Genomic DNA, 16,319 nt, shown 5'->3' with positions numbered 1-16,319 from the left:
TGGGTGGGTCCCTGAACAAGGAGAAACAATTTCTCTAAAGGACGTATTGGGCCGGCCAGTTGGTGAAATTTGAATATGGACTGTATGTTAGGTCATATGTTATATCAATGTTAAGTTTCCTGAATATAACAACTGTATTGTGATTACATGAGATTGCCCTTGTTATTAGAGGCTAAGGGCAAAATACTGCAACTTAATTCTTAAAATGGTTTAGCAAAATCATGACAGCATGTATAGAGAGAGGGGAAAAGGATAGCAAATGTGACAAAATGTTCACAATTAGTACATCTGAAGGACGTACAGAGTTCACTGAACTTCCCTTGCCAATTTCCTGTAAGGTTGAAGTTTCTTCAACATAAAAAGTTTAAAAATCTGTCTTTGTGTTAAAGTCAGGGGTTTAAACCCGGAGGCAGGGGCTGCATAAGAAAAATGACAGCACATACGGGCTTGTGATGGAATGGCGCTCTGCTGGCCGGACATCGTTCAGCCATCTCAGCCTCTGCACCAGCTTCTCATTATTGCCATCCCCGCTGTACAGACGAGGAAACTAGGGCCCAGGGAGGGGAAGCGTCTTCACTCACCCAAGATCTCAGCTAGTATGTTTTGGGGCTGGGCTGAGTTGGGGAGAGTGGGCTCCACGAACCACGCTCTTTGCTCTGCTGTGTGGGGATTAAAGCCAAGAGGCTGTAGCCAAACCGCCTGGTTCAAATTCCACATTCGCCACCAGCCGGTGACCAAGGACAAGCTCCTAGCCCCAGCTGCCTGAAGTCCCTTTTTAAAAATGAAGGTTATGACAGCGCTTATCTTATCGGGTCATTCTGGGGTTAAATGAGGGAGAGCATGTCAAGGGCTCACAAAAGTGCATAATGAACACATTTTCATGCAGAACTTTCTAGAATCTGGGGCCCATAAGGTGGTCGCTCTTAAATTCCACTAACTGTGTGGGTGGCTGAGAGCACTGAAAGAAAAATGAATGACGACAGAAGTGAGGGCAGGTTTGAGACAGGGGAGTGGTCATGTGCAAAACGCACAGAGAGCAGGAGCGCCAGTCCTTCCCTGGGAAGACTGGAAACCACCACAGAACATTACTGAGTTCTTCTGACCTTCAATTTCCAGGTCCTCCCTGGATTGGGTAGTAAATATGCATCGCCACAAACACCACCTACATGGAATCCCAAAGGGAGAAACTCATCCATCAAGTAAAACCGCTCATTCCCGTTCGGGTCCTGCCTAGACTGACGGAAGTCCCCCGGTGAGAGCGCTTGGCTGGCTCTTTCTGGTCGTCGTGATCATCGTCACCATCATCGCACCATCAGGGGTTCTTCCGGTCTGAATCTCCCAAAGGCGTGGACACAGCAGCACAGCACGCTGCCTGGACACGCTAACCACCCGCTGCTCTGAGAAGCTCTTCTGCTGGGGAAGATGCAGTCCCCGTGAGTCCCTGTGACAACTGCCCAGAGAAGAACTGGAACTCTGCTGTTTAAAGGTGGATACGGTCAATGGGCTATCTCTGACCAGTTGTTCCTTTAGGGAAAGACAAAGCTGAGTTGGAAGATATTTATGGATGGAGATATACATATGAAATGTCTGAGGGAGAGAGAACGAACAAACTAGAAGTGAATTAGCAACCTGGAAGCGAAAGGTGAATGTTTAGTAAAAGTCATGACCCACAGGTAGTGGTTGGAGATTTCGGTCAAGGTGTCCACAGAAAGGAAAGAGGTGGAAAAACTGAAAACAGCTCTTGCAGTGCATCGACCAAACCTCATCCAAACATGACTAGGACCAGGTCAGAGGAAAGTAAACTCAGGACTTTGGGCCTTTTTGAGGTAACCGACGTCAATAACTGGAACAGTTTCCTGTTTCTCCTCAGAGCCTGGCTTGGCTGAAGTGGGGGAGCTCCTGGCCTGGGTGGGGGCAAGTTGGGTGGGGTTGGCAGGGAGGGGCTCAGATAACCTGCAGAGGAGACCAAACTTTGACAGGGAGGCTCTGGGAAATGAAAGCTTTGGGTGCCTTTAATGTGCGTTTAAATTATCTTTCGGTGGCTGCCATTTTCGGTGAGATGGGAAATGTCCTCAGAAACTTCAGGTAACACTCTTTTGTTTAAATCTAACATTATGTCCTTAGCTGTCCCTTGCCTCCACACTGCCCATGGACTGACCGCAACCTAGTCCAGATTCTTCAGATTACCAGGGTGGACCACCAAATTCTGGTGAATATCCCCACCAGAGTAACCAGGGGCCTCGCTTCCTCCTGAAGGTGTATTTATGTGTTTATGTCAAATGGACCATGCAGCCCTGGTGTGTCCGTGGACTGCCTGTGTTGAAAGAGAATCTTTAGTTGAGGAGGCTGAGTGCTCTGGAAGGAAGTTGCTCAATCTGAGTGGAAACCAAACCCTCGCTTTGGTTTCCTTGGGAAATTCTGCAGTAACTGCTTCTCTATAATTAGTGAACAAGGGGCCTGACCCAGGCCTCAGCCTGGCCCCAGCCACAGCCTGTGCAGACATGAGCAGTGCCCAGACCCAGAGCCGTCAAACCGCCATGTCTGCCATCCTGGAACCATGGCGAGGTTTGCCTTTGAAGAAACCACCCAGCCTGGGTGGGGGGTGGTCAACACTTTTTCTAAGTCTACTGTGAACAGAAGGGGAGGAAGAGCAGGCGGGAGGAGGAGGGAAGACGAGGGTTTGGTTCACGGCCTCTACTGCACATAAACAGGCCCACACTTGAAAGGGGGCCGCACTGTCGCTAAAAGGTGAAAGGAGTGAATGGTGGGTTAGTCCTTGCCATTTCACTGATGAGAAAACGAAAATCCAGTGAGGTGAAGTGACTGGATTTTCACTGTGAGTTCACGTCCAGGGCCCACCACCTAGGAACACTGAAGACAGCAGACAGACAGATGCCCGATAAGCCTCCTGACACATTGACAATGAACCAATCATTCAGTCATCTATTGACTCTGGCTTCCATGCTACAGAAAGGGTGTAATTCATGTCATCATTCCACAATGAGCTTACTCTGTACTTTAAGAGACATGACACATGTTCAAAACATGTAAGTAACAGAGCAAAACCAGGGTGGTGGAGTGTCGGACTCAGGGCCGGGAGTCAGAGGAGGGAGCACTTCCTTCAAGGAACCTCGAGGGGAAGTTTCCTGGGGGAGGTGAGCCCCACGCTGAGCCTTGGAGGAGGCATTCCAGCCACACAGGCGGGAGGGACCCCATAAGGACAGTGTCAGCAGCAGAAATGGAGGAGTGTTGAGGACACAGGGGCTATGCTGGCATGGGAATGTGTTCACCCTGGGGAGATGGATGGACCCACAGGCTTTCCCACCCTCACGCTCCCACCTGACTGATCTGCAAGTCGTAGTAACGTAGGATCCCGATGACACCCACTGCTGGGTCCTTAGATCAGACTTTCGTCACCCCACCCTCACCGGCCTTCTTGCTGCTCCTCTGGCTCTTGCTCTGGCCCTATCCTTGTAATGGCCACGAGAACTCTCTTGCGAAAAAGCCAGCGTCACCATGTCCTCACTCTAAGACCCAAGCAACCCACTGTCTGTCGGATGAGTCCATATTCCTTTGCAGGGCAGATCAGACCCTTCAAAGTGTGACCACACCTGCTTTAAAATGTCCCCTCCTCCTGCACCCTTGGCTCTGTCTGACATCCTATAAACAACGGGCATTGCCCTCCATGACTCGGAATCCCCCATGCCTTCCCGGCATCGCTCCTTCTTTGCAGAAAGTCTTTGGCTATTTATCTTGCAACTTTCCTTTGAGATGTACCTCAGATGCATCCCCTCCTCCAGGAAGCCTCCCGTCCTTGATGCTCAGGTTCTTGGCCTTGAGCTCCAATAACACATTATTCTTCCTGTTCTGCCCCCATTTGTTTAACTATCTACCCCCTGTGTAAGCCAGAGCCGGAAACTCAGGGCCCAGTGCTCACTCTGTGATGCCCAGGGCCCAACGTGGCTCATTGTTCATAGAAAGTTGCTTGATAAATACCTGGTGAATGAATGAATAAGTGGGAGAGTATGTGGAGAAGAGTAAAAAGGAAGCCAGACTTTCAGGTGATTGGGACAAAATGAGTGGAGGACTCCGTGGGGAGATGTGGCCCCACAGAGAGGCCAACTCTACCCCAAGAATGGCCCACGTTTGCCCTTGCTGGGGTCATCCCCCCACTGTTACTGACTCCCCACCCTATAAGACTGAAATTAGTGTTCCAGGAAGGACAGGCAACCCTGGCCTGAGCTTACAGCACTGATCACAACAGCAGAGGTTTAACGTACTTTAAAAACCTATTTTGATGTTAAAAGCCAAAATGACAGAGAAAGTCAGGAAGGAAAAACAATGAATTTAGCTATAATCCCTTTATGTCAATACAATCAATTACAATTATTTTCAATTTTCCTTTCAGTCTTTTTCCTTTTGTCTTGTGATGGTTAATTTTATCTGTCAACTTGACGGGGCTGAGAGATGAACAGATAGCTGGTGAAACATTCTTCTGGGTGTGTCTGTGAGGGTGTTCCCAAAAGAGGTGAGCATTTAAATCAGTCTGTTGAGTAAAGACTGCATGATCCCATCCGATGAGAGGGCCTGAACAAGAAGGCCGAGGAAGGGCTGTTTCTCTGTCTCCTCCCTCTCCCTCTCCCTCTCCCTCTCCCTCTCCCTCTCCCTCTCCCTCTCCCTCTCCCTCTCCCTCTTCCTCTCCCTCTCTCTCTCTCTCATGAGCTGGGACGTCCGTCTTCTCCCCCTTGGCCATCAGCGCTCCTGGAGATACACCAGCTTTCCTGGGCCTCCAGCCTGAAGACAGCAGATGGTGGGACTTCTCCATAATCGCACGAGCCAATTCCTCATAACAAATCTCTTTCTCAAATCACCTTAAACTCATTGCATGCCTTAAATTTACACAATGTTATATGCAACTGATGTCTTTTTCTGGAGAACCGTAATACATGTCTATAGGTGCAATTATGACTTTTTTATATAACCTAAGCAGGAAATAAAAATTCTTAAGAAGATGTCTTTTATTTCCTTCCCAGTGTTCTGCATACAATGGGTGCATAATACGTAAGTTTAGGCCGACTGACAGGTATCCTGACTGAAAGCTTTTCTTGAAGACAGTGTGGCCACGGCAGTGACCCCTCAAGAAATAAGCTGGCAGCAATGTCTCTCTGTCACTTCTGGCTCCCTTTTTTCTACATGGAACACATTTCTTTCCCTTGAAATTGTGTCTTTCATTCCCTCAATCAGTCATTCAGTCAACAAACACTTAATGAGTGCCAATTATGGAGCGGGCCTGGGCTCTGGCCTGGGTGGTCCCTGTGCTTCCTGCCATGGCTGCTGCTGGCCTGCGGCCTTTCTCCACCCTCCTGACAATCCTGTGGCCCAGACGCCCCCAGGACTCAGTTATCCAGTTTATCTAAAAGTCCAGGGGGACCCAGGCCCCTTCTTTTGTGTGTGCTGCATCCAGAAGCACAATTGTCCGCTGTCTTGAGAACAAGCAGCCGTTGCGATTGTGTCAGCGAGCCTTTGTTCAGTTCCTATAAAGAAAGGCCTATTAGGTAATGATCCATCCCAAATGGAAAACACACCTTTCGTAAGGCCCAAAATGAACTATTGCCACATCCCGTCAAGCCCACAAACAGTTCTTCGCTGCAAAAGAACAAGCTTAACTAACTAGAAAGAGTCTCAAAAATGTCTTCTGTAGCTTAAAAAGCAAGAAAGGGGGGACTCTGGCCTCAGGGACACACAAAGGATGGTAATGCGTGAGGTGAGCTCCAGTGAATGGAGTGGCTGATGGGGGCAAGACTGGCATTGTGCTCAGAGGGCAGCCACCTCCTCAAACTGCCTGTCTTCTGCTGTGGAGTAAGGGGCGTGGGGGGCAGGGAACGAAGGTGATATCGTCACATGACGGCGTTCGGAGGAAGTCATTGCTGGGATGGAGGCTCAACACCCCAGGAACTTAGGAGGAGCTTAAGTCGAACCCTGAGATCTAAAGAACCGTGTTAATCTGTGACAGGCCAGACTTCTTCAGCCTCCCCATAGACTCACAAACCCAGGATGAGGCAGGAAAGAAAGTCAGATTTCTTACACACTCGCGCTCTTGTGTGCATGTGCAAGCACACACACACACACACACAGTCATGGGCTCAGCTGTGTGCCCCTTATATGAGGTCTTAACGCCCAACAACCAGAATGTGACTGTATTTGGAGATAGAGCCTTGAAGAAGCGATTAAGGTAAAATAGGTCATTAGGGTGGGACCCCATCCACTATGACCGGGGTCCTAATAGAAGGAGACCGGGACACAGACATGCACAGAGGGAAGAGCGTGAGGACACGGGGAGAAGACGACCGTCTGCGAGCCAGGGTGGGAGGCCTCAGAAGGAGCCACCCTGCCCACATCTTGGTCTCGGACACCCACCCTCCAGGACGTGAGACGATTAAGTCCTGTGGTTTGAGCTACTCAGTCTGTAGACACACCCACCCACTCACACCCACTCACTCACTGTCACACTCACACATAAAAACACTCACCTACTCACACTCACATTCTGTCACACTCACACATACAACAGTCATTTTCACACTCTCACACACACTTCCTGAGCCCAGAGGCCTGGGCTGATGTGGATGAGACCCACAGAGGCCAAGTCCCTGCCTCTCATAGCTGGGCTTTGCTCTCTGTCAAGCTCCTTCCTCCGCTAGAGCCTTGGGTCCTCCCGGCCTGGGCTGCAGTCTGACGTCTTGCATCCTGACTCTGCCTGGGGCCTGGCACTTTGTTCTCCCGTCGCCCAGCCTTGGCCTGGACTCTCCTGACCACAGGCAGGGAGCAAACACTCTGACCCCAGGAGTCTCCTCTCTAATCCGTGGTGAAGCCAGCGCAGCAGTTCTCAGACCAACAGCACTGGAGTCACATGAAACTTGTGAGAATCACATATGCTCCGGCCTCACCCGGACCCACTGAGTCAGAGCCTCTGAGGGGTGCAGCCCAGAGACCTGCATTTGAACTCGCCCTTTGGGTAGTTCTGAGGCAGACAGACTGAAGTTGGAGAACCAGTGAAGTGGAAGGCGCCTAAAAGTCCTGCAGGGGGATAAGCCCCCAGGCTTCTGTGAGCATTCGGTGTGATAACTACAGGGGTCTGATTTATGCGCCTTCCGTGTGCCCGGCACTTTCCCAGCACTGTCTCTACAACAACCCTCTAAAGGAGCTATGCTTAAAAGCAGTTTCCAGATGAGTGAAATGAGGCCCAGAGAGGTGAAGCAACTCATCACGGGACACGCCACTGGAGAGGAGCAGGAGGAGGGTTTGAACCAGTGCTCCCTCACTGCGCTATCTATACCAACCCACGGGCCACCACAGTGACAGGTGTTTGGCCCGCAGTCAACGCGCGATGCATGTCATTTTCTGGTGGTCCTATGACCTTTGGGTAGCCGCTCTTCCCACCGTAACCACCTCTACCAGCCTTCATCACTGCCCCACCCCAGCCCAGGGCCAAGCCCTGCCCTCCTCTGATTTCCAGGGTCATGAACAGGGAGGCATCACACCCATTCCACAGATGGACACAACTGTTAAAGTCGGCTTGGCTACTAAAGGAGAGGCCAGTCCTAAGTTCAAGGCCTGTGACAGCCTGGACAAATGCACGCTTCCTCCTGAAACAAAAACCTGCAGGGAGACCTTAAGACTTTTGAGGCTCTGACCCTCATAAAATGCAAATGCCTGAGGGAGAAACATGCTTCCACAGTGTTTCCAGAGGTGAAACCTGAGGCACATGGCCCTGGGAAGGAGAGACCCTGCTGACGCTGACGGTGCAAGTGGGTGGGCTGGGTGCCCCGAGGCGTGCCTGGCCCCTTTCCGGTTTGGGAGAGGTGGCCCTGTCGCGTCCCCTACACCCTCAGCCCGGTCTCCTTAATAGTGCACCGCTGGGCTGCGCCCCCAGGAGGATAGGGGATTGCGTGTCCCTAGTCCACGCACTTAGGAAGTGCAATCAATTTTTGTTAACAGAATGAATGAACGCATTCTTCCATCTCCCAGATCCTGCCTTAAGGGCAGCTTCACATGCACACACGTATGTGCACACACGCCTACTCGCACGGGCTCACGCTCCGGGGCTGGCAGAGAAGCCACAGGGAGAGAAGGAGGTGAGCAGGGCAGCTTGGCAGGGGGCGGGGGGAACAGGTCCAGAGCAAAGCACAGAGGCATGCAGGCGGATGAGAGTGAATCCTCTCACCGCCGAGGCATGTAAGAAAGAAACTGAACTCAGGCTAAAGGAAAAGTATAACAAATAGGAAATCAGGCCTGAGATCCGACAAGGGATATTTTCCAAACTCTGGATGAGGTCTGCTTACAAAAACGATCATTTGTGTTGAGTACAGAAAGGTCACCGACGTGGCCAAAGGTGGTCACCAGCCTGCGAGTCTGGACTCAGGCGCAGCAGCAGGCTTTGCCTTGTGGAAGGGCTAACCTGACAGCATCCAGAGGCACAGCAAGGGTGGGGGGGTCGTGGGCTGGACTTTCACCCTAAGCGAGGCCAGGTTTAGTTCTGTTTCTGTCTGTAGAGAAGTCCTCCACAGCCTTTGGGGGAAGTGTTCGCACACAGTGTGCCTTGCACAAGATTTCATTGCAACATGACCAGGCTGAGGGCTCCACGCCTTTTATGACCAGGTTAAGACCGAGTCCTCCTACCCAAGCTGCTCCTCTTCACCTGGGCTGGGCCCTTCGTTTCAATGGATCATCTGGTGATTCCTGGTAATGCCATGACCGGGCCCAGCGAGCAGCTGAACGGGCTTGGCTCACCACCGATTTCTGTGCTGCCACTGAGTTCTCACACTGCCTGCAGTTTTGACCTGATGTCACTACTGCCCTCTAGAACTAGGGGATGGTTGCTGAGAGCAGCTCCCAGAGAGAGAAGCATTGTGGACAAACACCGGTGAAGGCCGGCAGCAGTAAACAGCCACCCGTGAGCTCCTTTGCAGTGACAACCTTGTATGTGAGGACAAGTGGACATCCACTAAGGGCCCTGCACTCTGCTAGCTGCCTTCCTGTGTTAAGGTTCCTCTGGGTGACAGTTCCCTGTTTACAGAGGAGGAGGCTGAGACTCAGAAAGGTGGAGTGACAGTGTGTAAGGAGGGAAAGTTGGGGCTGGAACCTGTCTTCTGACTCCAGAGCTGTGCTCTGTTTACCCTTCCATGAAGCCCAGTTATAAATGACAACAGTGCTTCCTGGACAAACTGCCTCAGTGGAATGCAATCATGGAGACGTGGACTTGTCCCAGTGGCAGATTTGCTTGGCACTGGCAGAAGTCCAGTATGATCCAGCTTCCTGAGCAGCCTTCCCATTCATGCTTCCTCCCTGGCTTTTGGGTGGGTTTGATGCCATCTGGGGCTCCCCATTTAGTGCACTGTGTAAACCCACAGAGAGTAAAATACAGGACTTAGGTGCCTCCAGCTCAGCACAGCCAACCGTATGGGTGCCTTCTTATCTTCTTGTAAAGAAAACAATACAATTTATTGGGAATTAATAGCTGTGAAGGGGGAGGAGGTCAAAAGATAAAAACTTCCAGTTATAAAATAAATAAGTCCTGGGGATGTAATGTACAGCATGGTGACTAAAATTAATAATACTGCAGTGTACATTTGAAAGTTGCTCAGAGAGCAGATCTTAAAAATTCTCATCAGAAGAAAACAAAATTGTAACTCTGTGTGATGACAGATGTTAACTAGACTTATTGCGGTGATCATTTTGCAATATATACAAATATTGGATCATTATGCTGTACACCGGAAACTGATATGCTATATGTCAATTATATGTCAATGAAAAAAAAAATTAAATATCCATGAAGTTTTGACAGTAGTATATAAACACTGGGTGGACTTTTGAGTAGTAAATGAATAAAGTAATATGGCAAAGTGAGTCTAACCACTAACTAAACCCATGCTAAAATTCCCTGACTACTGCCTCACTGCGAGGAGTGAAGGGGGTTAGAACAAGAACATGAGAGACTGGACACTGAAGGGCCGGACAGAGCAGACCCCACACACCTGGCCCCAGCTCCCATCCTGTGCCAGGTCCCTGCTAGTTAGCACCTCCACCAGTGGGTGGACAGGGAGCCGGAGAGCCGGGGACAGTCATTTCATCTTTTATGTTTTTCAAAGAACTTGTTAATAATACACTAGCCCAGGGGAGGAGGTCAGTTTCATCTTTGCATAAATTCCAGATGTGAAAGCAAATTCTATAAAAATTAAATGTGTGACCAACAACTTCTGGCTTTACAAAACAGGAATTATACTTCAGTTGTGTCGCTGGCAAATATCAATGGTAGGAAGAGCTCATGGCTGGGATGATCATAAAATCCAGGGGAAAACTTTGCTAAAATGTGGACTATAAACAGGGTGGCCAGCTTCTGGCCTTTGAAGGAGGGAGTTCAATGCTCTGAGCGTCCCCCCAGAGCCCGGGGTGGGGGCTGGGGAGAGAGGCAGCCCTTTCTCCCCAGTTCCTCAGGCACGCCAAGTTCTCTCTGAGACCATTAGCTTTGCTTAAGGCTATTTTGTTTCATTTTTCACTTTTCCCATCAGGGCCAGAATCAAGGGAACCTAATATGAAAATGGCTACAAAGCTTTTCAATAAAGTATTCTAGGACACACTTCTCCTTACCATACAAAATATGGATTTCCCTTAAGATACAAGCTGCTGTCTCCATTTCTTTTTGGAAAGATGTGAGGTATAAAATATTTAAATTCATTCAATACAATTATGTGTCTTAAAATAATTTAAGTCGACTTACCTCTGGGCAGAAACTCCTATTTAGGACGATGGTGTCTGCAGGTTGTGTCCTCATTAGGCTCATCACCAGCACAAAGTTCTCAACTCCCAAGGTCTCCAGGCTTTCTTCCAGGTCTTCTGTTGCATTTAGTCTATTGGGCTTGGTTGGGTGACAAGGATGATGTGATTTGGGAGCCTGCCAGCCCCACGATGGCCTCCGCTGCACTGGGCAGGTGCAGCCTAGACCTGTGGTCCTTCTGTCTCTCATTTAGCGACGCCCTGTAAATAGTGGCCAATGGCGCTCACGGCAGTGGTCCTGCCACGAGCCTTGGATCCCCTATCAGCTGTTGGCAGGACTGGGAGGGTGGTTCCCTCTGCCTCCGGTGAAGGCCTGGAGTAGCCAGCACCCCTGCACTGCCCACGGGGTCTTCTCAGAGATCTGCACCCAGCCCACAAAGGGCAAAGTGGCCTCTTACGATGGCCCTTGGCTGGCAGGTGGCCCGGCCCCACCATAGTCCTACTACCCAGCATGGCCATATTTTGTTACAACTGACCCTCCTGCGGCTGCACTTCCCATCCCAGCCATTGCTGGTCAGAGCAGGGGTGAGGGATGGCTGACTCAAGGAGCAAGACGGAGTCCTGGGGGCAGAAAGCAGGTGGGAGCCACAGCACGGCTGCGTGAGGGGAGAAGGGGAGAAGGGAGAGCTGAGTGGCCGGAGACAGCGAGCGGTCCGCCCTGGGCTCTGTTCACTGAGCTTCCCCCAACTCCTGCACCGGCAGCATTTTCCCTGAGATGACGGAAGAGCCCATGTACTTCACGTTTTCTTCACCAGAAGAACCTGAAACCAGACCCTAATAGTTTTGTTTCCCTAGGTTTTTTTAGTGTCTTTCAGGAGATAACAGCAGCCCTCCTTCACAATGCCCCAGAGACCACCACACCAAGCTGGGTCAGACTGGTCCCAGGGGCTCACCCAGGCACAGAGAGCCAACAAATGAACTCCCAATGGCCCCTAGAGGTGGCAGGAACCAAAACCCGCCCCTAGGCGGAAACTTTGTGCGCAGACCGGGTCCTCGATGACAGTTCAGAAGCAATGTGTCCCCGGAACCTAGATCTCACCCAGCCAGATCCTGCCACCTTGGAATTCCTTTATGCTTTCTCACCTTTTGCATTCCTACCTTAGATGGCGTAGTTCCAAGATTGCCCAGTTGAGACTCCGAATTAGAACATGCAAATACGTAGTTTCTCCTTACCTTTGTCCTCTAAATTTACTCCAAGTCTTTATGGAAGGAAATTAATCTAAGCCTTGTCTCCAGTCTCGTAATTTGGCTGCCTCAGGCATAACCTGTGGAAACCTATTGCCTGACACATTGTCTTCTCCGTGCTCCTCAGGCAACAGACCCAAGGACTTGGTTCCGCGACAAACCTCTGCCAGTGGCTGTTGGGTGTTATGAGCTGAATTGTGTCCCCCTAAATGTCTCTGTTGAAGTCCTGACCCCCAGTACTAAGAATGTAACGTTATTTGGAGATAGCGTCTTTATAGAGGTAATCGGGTAAAAATGGGGTCATTAGCGCAGAGATGTGGACATACTCAGAAAACACCATGTGGACATGAAAGTCCAGAAGCCCAGGAGGGAGGCTTGGAACAGTTTCTCTCTCTCAGCCCTCGGAAGGAACCAGCCCTGCCAGCTCCTTGATCTCCGAATCCTAGACTCCAGAACTGGGAGTAAAATAATTTCCGTCACAACCCCCAGTGTTGTGGTGCTTTGTTATGGCAGCCTCAGGACACTAACAGACCCTGTGGGCCTCTGCCTGGCCCGGGGCCCACTCAACGAGCACAACCCCACACCTTCAGTGACAATTCTAGCACTTTACACTTAAGTCCCCAAATGAAACCTTTGATTTTGTTTTCTTTTAAACATTTCGGGACAGTTACATGCACACAGCTTTAAAAGTCAGTTTCCCTCCTTTTTAACATCTCGTGTTAAGGTGGGATGTTTATTACAATGGGTGAGCCAATGCTATATATGTTTCTTAACTAAAGTCCATAATTCACATGAGGGCTCAGTCTTGGAGTTGCACATTCCATGGCTTTGGTCCAGTGTTTGAGAACACCATTACAATATGATACACATTAGTTTCACTGCTCTTAAAATCCTCGGCGCCCCACCGAGTCATCCTTCTCTCCCCCTAACCCCAAAAGCACAGTTTTTGTTTTTTTTTTATTTATTGTCGCCATAGTTTTTCCTTTCCAGAATGTCATAGAGTTGGAATCACACAGTACGCAGCCTTTCAGATCAACTTCCTTTACTTAGTAAGAGGCATTTAAGTTTCCTCCATGTCTTTTCATGGCTTGACAGCTCATTTCTTTTTAGTGCTGAATAATGTTCTATTGTCAGGATGGACCGTAGTTTATTTATCCATCACTTACTGATGATATCTTAATTGCTTCCAAGTTTGGGCAATTATGGATAAGGCTGCTGTCAACATCCAAATGTGAGATTTTGTGTGGACATATTTTTAGCTTCTTTAGGTAAATACCAAGGAGCGTGATTGCTGGATCGTATGGTAAGAGGATATTTAGTTTTGTGAGAAACTGCCAAACTGTCTTCCAAAGTGTCTGTCCCATTGTGCATTCCCAGCAGCAGTGACTGGGAACTCCTGTTGTTCCATGTCCTCGGCACCACTTGGTGCTGTCAGTGTTCTGGATTTTGGCCATTCTAATGGGTGTGCGGTGGTGTTTCATTGTTATTTTAATTTATAATTCCCTAATTATGTATGAAGTCAACTATCTTTTCATATGCTATTTGCCATCTGTATGTCGTCTTTGGTGAGGTGTCTGTTAAGATCTCTTGCCCATTTTTTAACTTGGGCCATTTATGTTCTTACTGTTGAGTTTTAAGAGTTCATTGTGTATTTTGGATACCAGTCCTTCATTAGATGTGTGTTTTGCAAATGTTTTCTTCCTGTCTGTGGTCTGTCTTCTCATTCTTGTAAGTCTGCTCTATTTTCAAACCCTGGGGGGGGGGGCAATGGGGACAAACACCCAGTGTCTCCAAAGTGTGCACAGCAAAACACACCTCTTTTGGCCCACACTCACTGGGCAGCAGGCTGACGTGTGAGGCAGTGGAAGAGACTTTGGACTGGAGGAACATTTATTTTGGGTGGAACTATGTCAGCTTCCATTGCATTACCTCCATCCACCCATTTGTCCATCCATACGGCATTGAAGGTATACCTGTTATATAGCTTGCAGGATTTTAGGACTTGGGAAAGCAAAGATGAGTGAGACAAAGTTCCTACCTTCAAAAGACTCACAGGCCAGTCTGGGGAGTGGGCAAAGAAATAGGTCATTTCAGTTCAGCGTGAGAAGTACCCAGAGGGAAGGGTGGGTGCAGGGGAGTGGGGGTGGCTGTTGGGTGGGATGTGATGACAGAAGGGAGGAGAGTCAGAGTGAAGGTCTCACCTACTCCATGGTCTGCAGGGGCCCCCGAGGCAGCACCGGGGAGCAGCCCCTGTCCTGCTGTCTTTTCAGGTGAACCCAGGAGCAAAGGGCAGAGAGCAGGTGGCCCTCCCCACACCCTACTCTCTCTGTCATAGCCACAGCTTCCTCTGTCACTTTCATATGGTGGCTTTGTCCCCAAACAGGAACTGCTGCAGGGCCCACAGTAGCCATGAATGATGGAGTAAATGGCCTGCACGCCCAGGGGATAACCCTACAGCGCAATCTTGAGGGCAGCAGCTGCGCTCCACTTACAGTCAGCCTAGCAGAGGACCTGGGGTACGACAGGTGCAAGCTTGCTCCCTCAGTGTGTGTATCTTCTCCCTGCCCTCACCTCTGCAAAGTGCGACATGTACAGTGACTCTCAAAGGACAGAATGAGTCCACAGTCACCGTAGTTGTGAAGGGGAGCCAAGGAACTTCCCACTTGCAAGGTTCTGCCATCGGCAACATGGAGGAAACCTTTCCCCATCTCTCTCTCAACCTGAAATTCTTTTAACTGTGAAGTTGATGCATCCTCTTGACAGGGGAGGAGAGTCGAGGATGAAAACTTAAAATCCTCTTTACTGACCCCCCCACGCCACCCTCCCCAGAGAGAATCACAGTGAATAATGTAGGTGTCTCCTTCCAGGCCTTCCCTAAGCACAAATACACTATGGCTTTCGTTGTACAAGGATAGGTTGCAGGACATACAGCTTCCATGGCTTCCTTATTCGCTCATCTCACATTTTGGACATTTTCCAGGGTACTATAGATCTCTGTTTTGTTTTTATCGATTCCTTTTTGAAGGCACTGATGACACCAATGAAATACCCTAAACCAGAACTGGCTGGGGGCTGTCGGCCGCCTTCATAGCAAGAAGGGGCTACAGAGTGAAGTGGAAGCCACGTGAGATAGGTAGGCGGGCATTCTGGCATGCTCGTGCCACCTGTGTCCCCAACCTCTCTGGGCACAGATGCTACATCCATAAGATGAAGATTACACGTGGTGCAGGCTGTGGGCAGTCTGTAATAGTCGCTCAAGATGTATAGCTCTTCTCAAAGAAATGGAGCGACAGTCCTTGTGGATGGATTGGAAGCTTCGATGTTATTAAGACTGCAGTTCTCCCTGAATCGATCGATGAATGCGACCCAACCCCTATCAAAATCTCATCAAGTTTTTTTATTTTTCCAGGATTTTTTTTTTTCAGTAGTTCTCACCTGGCTGTGCATTGGGATCACGGGTGGGTCATTCTGATCCCAGCCTCAGAGGCTCTGGCTCAAACCAGGGCTGACACACGGGAAGGTTCTGAGTTCTGACTGAGCCAAAGACCTGGAGGTTCTTACTTGCCCCTGCCCCCCCCCCCCCAGCTAATGTTGGTTTCCTTCTGAGGTCCACGTGCCCTTTTATTCCCAGGAATTCTCATATGGGTAAGAACTGAGGTGCAGCCTGTCACATGTGTATTAGTGAACCTATCACCTGTGTATCGGTTTCCTGGAGCTGCTGTAACGAAGTGCCACAGACTGAGTGGCTTAAACAACAGAAATGTATGGTCTCAGAAGTCCAAGATCCAAGTGTCTGCAGGCTTGGCTCCTCCCGAGGGCTGCGAGGAGGACTCTGTTCCTGGCTTCATGGTCCCTGAAGAAACAATCACACTTGGCGTACACAGAAGTACACTTAGGAATGCTGTGCCCAAGAGTGCCACCGATGTCGAAAATGTTTATTGAGTAAGAGACGATTTGGGGAGGAAAGTGCTGGGCTGTTTGGAGGAAATCTGCACTAAAATGAAGAGGCTTAAAGACATTTAGGAAACTGTAACATTTGGACTTCCTTTGGTAGCAGGTTAGGCAACTGACCATTAGTATTAAGAAAGTTCTTGAGCAGAATGAGGGGAAAGCCTGAGCACTGCTGCTTTGGAGGAAGTTATGTGGGCCTCCAGGCCTGGGAACCTCAACCTCCACCCTCAATTCTCCCCCACCCTCTTACCCTCCTGCCCCACCCGCCCGCACCTGCCCCACCCCCCCCCGCCCCACCCCCCACCCCCCCCCCCCCCCCCCCCCCCCCCCCCCCGCACCCGCCCCAC

This window comes from Rhinolophus ferrumequinum, chromosome 27 (genome assembly GCF_004115265.2).
Source record: "Rhinolophus ferrumequinum isolate MPI-CBG mRhiFer1 chromosome 27, mRhiFer1_v1.p, whole genome shotgun sequence".
Classification (NCBI taxonomy): Eukaryota; Metazoa; Chordata; class Mammalia; order Chiroptera; family Rhinolophidae; genus Rhinolophus; species Rhinolophus ferrumequinum.
This window is presented reverse-complemented; position numbering follows the sequence as displayed.